Source organism: Chionomys nivalis, chromosome 1 (assembly GCF_950005125.1).
Source record: "Chionomys nivalis chromosome 1, mChiNiv1.1, whole genome shotgun sequence".
Lineage (NCBI taxonomy): Eukaryota > Metazoa > Chordata > Mammalia > Rodentia > Cricetidae > Chionomys > Chionomys nivalis.
Window position 1 is genome coordinate 178,704,321 of NC_080086.1, and position 6,854 is coordinate 178,711,174.

General features: G+C 40.3%; 1 pseudogene; it reads left to right on the forward strand.

Moving 5' to 3' along the window:
- The first annotated feature begins 4,196 nt into the window (after positions 1-4,196).
- LOC130879637 (60S ribosomal protein L17-like) lies at positions 4,197-4,774 on the forward strand (annotated as a pseudogene).
- Positions 4,775-6,854: the final 2,080 nt, after the last annotated feature.

The window sequence follows — 6,854 nt, forward strand, 5'->3', positions numbered from 1 at the left end:
CCTGGTCTGGGCAACTTGGAAGCCAGAGGCTAGAGGCCATGCTTGATGGTCTCTCACAGTGGGGACCACTTACAAGTGGTCAAAAAGAAAGAAAAGAAAAAGAAAAGAGAAAGGAAAAAAATCCGAGAGACCTGGTTCCCACTGCTTAGCATCTGCAGTGGGAGGACTATCCAGGTTAGTTCAGTGTTCAGTCATGTTTTTAGCTATGGGAAGCAACCAGATAAATGTCAGCAAAGGGCTCAACCATAGCCATGAAGGCTGTGGTTGGGGGTGATCCCTGTCCCCACTGTTTCTGGGAACACCAGAGGGTTGCAGAAAGCTCAATGGTCAATTCCTTGGATTTGGAGAAATGGTTAAGCTGACTGGAAGGAGAGAACTCACCACCGAAGTCCCAGGTGTGCGTAGAAGTTGGTGCTGTTGTGAAGAAACCAGGTTTCCGAGCCCAGGGTTCCACGTTCTCAGCTGGTCTGCTCGTGGGCAGGAGGGAACACGGAGAGAGCCTGGCCGAGTCATAGAGCACCAATGTTATGGTTTAGATAAGATGCTGTGGCTGCCGCTTGTGGTGCACTGCACCCCCCGGGGAACCACAGTGTTCTATCTAAACCATTATAATCTCCTTCTAGGCTAAGGAAGCAACAAGTCTTGAATATTTTAGATTGGTATGGACTTTTGTATGATGATACAAATATATGGTTAGATTTAATACAAATATTTGTATTTGTGATTTGACTCTGCTTTAAAACATATTCTATATGGTGATAAAAATTTGAGATTATAAAGATTTATTCAGATTAACAAAAACTAACTTAGAAATTTTACATGTAAGTACTTATGTCTTTGCCAAGTGTTCAACAACAAGCTTCTAGAGAATTTAAATAAGTGACAACATATGTTTGATAAATAAGGGATTTGATAAATAAGATATATTTTCTATAATGAAATGCCTGGTCGCCAGAGAGGGTCTTTTTCCCAGAGTTGCACAGAGTTTGCACAGAAATCCATGACCTGTCAAGAGCAGTGCTGGTTTCTGTGTTCCCTCCATCCCTGCTCCTGTGCCACACCCCAACTCACAAGCCCCCTTTCTCCTGTTCCCAATTTGCCATGGGATCTTTCCCATGTCATATTTCTTTGCCTTCCCAAGAAATACCGTTAGCAGATTAGTACAAACTCGTTATGTTTTTTACCCATGGAATGGCTATTTTGCCTTCTTTACTGAGCCCATTGTCTGTGGTTGAAAGGTTTTATTTTGATGCTAGAAGAACTACAATTCAAAATCATTACTTTTAAAGCTAACAGGAATATAATGTAAACTAGTCTTATGAAAGCTGCTAACTAACATATTGTATACTGTTTAAAAATACAATTTAATAATCAGTCATTCTTATAAATGATCAAATTCTTTAATTGTATTCATGCTAAGTACTGATATAATTAGTTACAGGGATAAGCTTTACCTAGTTCTCAGTAAATGTTTTCGGAGTTAAGCTTAAAATGAATAACTAGAAGCAAATTCTCAGAGATCTATAGAATATGACATTTAAAATGTTTAATTACATAATAGAGAGACATGTCAGCTCTTGGCAGCACCCCTATTTCCTTCAAAGAATATTGATAAGCACAGAAGAACTTGTACCTAGAACTTGCTTCATATGTGGCAACACCAGCCACTAAGCAAAAACTCTTTCTCCTCAACTGCTGCCAAGACCCTCTTTAGATCACAGACAGAACAGGACACTGGGGAAGCAATTTTCTCACAGATGACTAGACAAAGGCAGGCTGGTCCTCCCACAAGTTCCTACTCCCTAGGAAGTCTGTCAGATCATCTGGACCTGGCACTCGGCTGCCCTGAGACCTCTGCCCTCAACAACCATGGAGGATCCTGACTGGTAGCTGTCTAGAAAACCAGCAAGAAAGTCTCTGTCATTTCTGACTGCTAACTTTGGCAAAATTTGTCCTTCTCAGAACTCTGATGGTATCTGATGGTATTTGATATAAGGCTTGTTAGTTTTGTCATCTTAACAGCAACAGCCAACGCTTCAGCTGCTTTCTCAGTTCTCTTTGTGTGTAAAATTCAGGTCACAGGCCTGACTCTCCCAGAGCTAATACCAAGTCTAGACACAATTTACATTGTTACCAGACTCAAAAAAGAGATAAACTCAAAAAACAGATTTCAGTGTAACTTTTTGCCATTCCTTTGTTTAAAAAAACTTACTTCCCAGTGACTGCTGTCAGTGGTCAGTCACCTGTATGTGCTGGGGATTAGATAGAAGGGCTTTAAGGTGTGTTTATGTGAAGATAGGGAAGCTTAAGTGCTGATAAGGATAAAGTGACCTGAGATGAATAAAAGAATAATATGAAATGTTCCATATTTCTTTCCCTCACTATGATACTCTCATATTAAGACTCCAAAAGTTTATAGTCTTAACAATTAAGAGTTCAAAAGTTTATAGTCTTAACAATTAAGAGTTCAAAAGTTTATAGTCTTAACAATTAAGAGTTCAAAAGTTTATAGTCTTAACAATAATCAATGGAATTCTGACAAGCTATTAATCCAGCTCTGGCATAGTACTGAGTACCATTCTATCGCTATATAATCATAGCTACAAGCTCAGGATTTAAAATTCCCTTTGGTTGTTTTCTAACTATAGACTTAAAAGCTGCTTTACTTTGTGCTAAAAACATCTGCTGCACTTCGGTGGAGAGAAGAAAGAGTGTTAATGCTTTCGGCCGAATCATTTCTAGTGCGAGTATACTGTCGTTTCTACAATGTAAATTTTAGTATAGGTTATAAACAGTGGGAATGTTAAAGATAAGTGTCTAAAACTTATCTTTCATAAACTCAAAAAGTTATTCTAAGCTCCAGGGAGTTGACTTGGATACACCTTGAACAGGTAAATGCACTGTCTGATGCATTCCAGATAAGTACTGGCAATCAACAGTCTAAGCCTCCCCACCTTTCTCTGGTCTTGGGATTCCCTTCCCTTAATTATCAGAACCTAAGAAAAATTTTCCCCCTAAATTTAACTTTGTCCTCTGCTCTGCCAACATCATGCCTGGTCCAAAAGGTACCAGAAGGCCCCACTGATCCTGGACAACAAGATGAGAACAGCCCAATACTCCTGGATTTGGCTAGCACCCCAGTTTTCTCAGGTCCCCCAAAATGTGAACAGGTCATCAGGAAGCAGTTTTAAGAACCTGATGCCCCCATATTATGCCCCCACTTGCTCTCCCTAACTCACTTTTTATAATAAACAAAAGGGAGGAATGTTAGCATTTCTGCTATCACCTAGCCAGCCCCAGATTCCTGTGGCTGTGCATATCAGTATTCAGGCCAATACTTGGTCAGCCCATGGTCCTATTGCCTTATGCCACTATGTAGTCTAAGTACATACACTGCATGGCTGCATATGTCTCTATATGCTTGCACTAAGACCTTTAAAAGTGATCTCTCTCTCTCTCTCTCTCTCTCTCTCTCTCTCTCTCTCTCTTCTTTTCTGCTGCTCCTCTGTCCAGAGGTTGGTCTCTCCTCTTTCCAATTCCTTTTCCCAATTAAAAAATCAACAATAAACAAAACAAAACAAAAATCCCTTTCTCATGAGCCTTGTTGCATGATGACATCCCTCTCTCCCTCTCCTGCCATTTTTAAAATTATCACAATAAACAGGCAGGTGCGAGGAACTTTGTAAGACAGAGATTACCATACATATTACACGAGAGGCCTGTCATAGCCACAAAAATGTGGTGTCATCTTAAGAAAACACAAAAAATTTTAGATCGGTGTAGATAAGAACATTTCAGACTAAGGAAAGATAAAGTGTGTGTGTGTGTGTGTGTGTAGTTAGTGTTTGATTTGGAGGCAGCAGTATGGCTAGGATGCGAGATTCAAGTGGTATAGACAAGAATGAGACTGCAAGGAAAAGCACATTAGAGCCAAACTGAGAAGACAAGTCCATTTATTTGTACAGGAACTTGGTGAGTGGGAAGTTTTAGAAAATATGTGGACCAGAGTGTCATGAAGTTCTCTTTAAATTATTGTACTTATTATGTAGAGAATTTTCAGATGACTAGAGTTACTTAGTATTTTACTTCAACAATCCCATGAAGAGATGCTGACATACATGGATCCTTAAGGGGTATGGGAAAATGGTGACTGCCCAGACTCCTTGGGAAACAGAATGCATAAAATCTTCCTGTAAGCGGCCAGAGGTGACCCGTGAAGATGGTTCGCTACTCTCTTGACCCAGAAAACCCTACAAAATCATGCAAATCGAGAGGATCAAACCTTCGGGTTCACTTTAAGAACACCCATGAAACGGCCCAGGCCATCAAGGGTATACATATCCGAAAAGCCACCAAGTATCTGAAAGATGTCACTTTGAAGAAGCAGTGTGTGCCATTCCGACGGTACAATGGTGGAGTCGGTAGGTGCGCCCAGGCCAAACAGTGGGGCTGGACACAGGGTCGGTGGCCAAAAAAGAGTGCGGAATTTTTGCTGCACATGCTGAAAAATGCAGAGAGCAACGCTGAACTGAAGGGTTTAGATGTGGACTCTCTGGTCATTGAGCACATCCAGGTGAACAAAGCACCTAAGATGCGCCGATGAACTTACAGAGCTCATGGCCGGATTAACCCATACATGAGTTCCCCCTGCCACATCGAGATGATCCTCACTGAAAAGGAACAGATTGTTCCAAAGCCAGAAGAGGAGGCTGCACAGAAGAAAAAGATATCCCAGAAGAAACTGAAGAAACAAAAACTTATGGCACGGGAATAAATTCAACATGAAATAAATGCAGATAGAAGTAAAAAAAAAAATTTGATAATATTTACAGAATAGAAATGTTTGGTTGGAGAAAGAATCCTGATATTTTAAATTTGGGAGACCCAATGGAAAGTGGTGTCAGTGATCATTGTTCCTGAGAGACCATACAGCTGCTTTTCACAGCATGTCCATCAAGTCCCCTATCTTGCTGTGTTCAGCTGTCCAAAGCTTAAACAAATCCCCAAATTCATTCTATTTAACCAATACCAAAATGAGTTGTGGAGTAATGACTCTTACTGGCTCTAAATGTTGTGGTTGTCATTTTTTATTCTCTGTACTGAATAGAGGTTTGTCAGTCAGAAAACTCAGGTGCAGTGGTTATGAAAAATTCTTGTGTTTTGTTTGCTATCCCCACAGTGAAATGGCATCCATTTTAATGGGACTTTAATTTAAGAGACCAAAAGAAAGAACAATGTGATTCTAAAATGAAACGAAATCAAATCTCTGAGTCCTTTGAACTACGTTCTGAGGTATTTTTCATAGATTTCAATTAAAATGTCCCCATAGATTGTGGTATTGCAGGCTTGGTCTCCAGCAGGTGGTGTTATTGAGAGATGATTGGATCAAAAATGCACACACTTCATCAAAGACTTATTCCATTGTTGACAGAGGTTTCTGTCATGCCTGGTCCTGAAGCCATTCAGTCCCAAAGAAATACACACAGAGGCCTACATTAGTTATAAACTGATTGGCCTATTAGCTTAGGCTTCTTACTAACTCTTACATTCTACATTAACCCATAATTCTTGTCTGTGTTAGCCATGCTGCTTGGTACCTTTTATCAGTGAGGCATTCTTATCTTGCATCCACTGTGTCTGGGTGATGTCTGCAGACTGAGCCTTTTCTCTTCTCAGAATTCTCCTGTTCTGGTAGCCCCACCTATACTTCCAGCCTGACTCCTGCCCAATCATTGTTTTATTAAAACAATACAACCAACAAATCTTTGCAGGGTACATGATCATTGTGCCACAGCACTCCATTGCTGCATTCATAACTGAAAAATGGCTACTTGGAAGTGGCCTAGGCAGAGTCAGTAGTAATTGGGTTTTGAGCAATGCTTTGAGGGGTATGTCTTGTCCTCACTGCTTCTTTGCTCTCTCTACTTACCTCTTCTCTTTCCCTTTTCCCTCCTATCCCTTCCTTTTTCTCTCCTTTCTTTATTGCTGCTACGAGGTGAACAACTTTGTCTTTTATACACTTTAACCACGATATATATCGACCACAATCGATATAGCCAGCAGGCTATGAACTGAAAACTCTGAAGCCACGATGTCAACTTTCGTTGACCTATGAAGATCTGTCTGTGATACCTGGGATTTGAGGAAGGACCATAAAGACTGGAGCGGACTCCAGTCTAATGCTTTAAACAAGTTTATTTCAGCTCCAGTGTACTTTTACGCACGAATGTAACAAAAGAAACAATGATCCAAGGAAGGCTGTTTGAGTTTGGAAAAACATGACTAAAAAACCATGTAAATAAACGTCAGGAAGCACATACTAAATATCAACAGAGCATCCCTTTCCCAGAACATTCTCAGGACAGACCAATTTAAACACAGTTGCCTGGCACATACTATAGATTATATCTGGGAAAGCAGGAAGGGAAGGCAGAGGCCATAGGCAGATTCAGGGTATACTGAGGACAGCACTCAGCTTTTCCCTTTTCCAGATTGTGTTCTATAGCTATATTCCAACATCCAACAAGAATAAACACGTCTTATAAACTGAATGTTAGCATTTGTTTCAGGAGGCATGAAATTACATCCAAGAACAATCCAGGGAACAAAATGTACCCAAGGAAAAAGGCTCTGCCTTTTTTCCTGGAGCTTCTCATAGCTCCCCAAGGCGCTGTTCACCAGGCATCATTCTTCTGACTGTGTTCTGACACCATAAGACAGAAATACATATTTTCTCTTTTAAGTTGATTTCTCTTAGGGATTTTGTTAGTGAAGAAAAATAACCAGAACAAACAGATTGATTCTGATGGTTCTTTCTAGTTCCGACTAGACACAGTCAAATATTGCAAAGAATT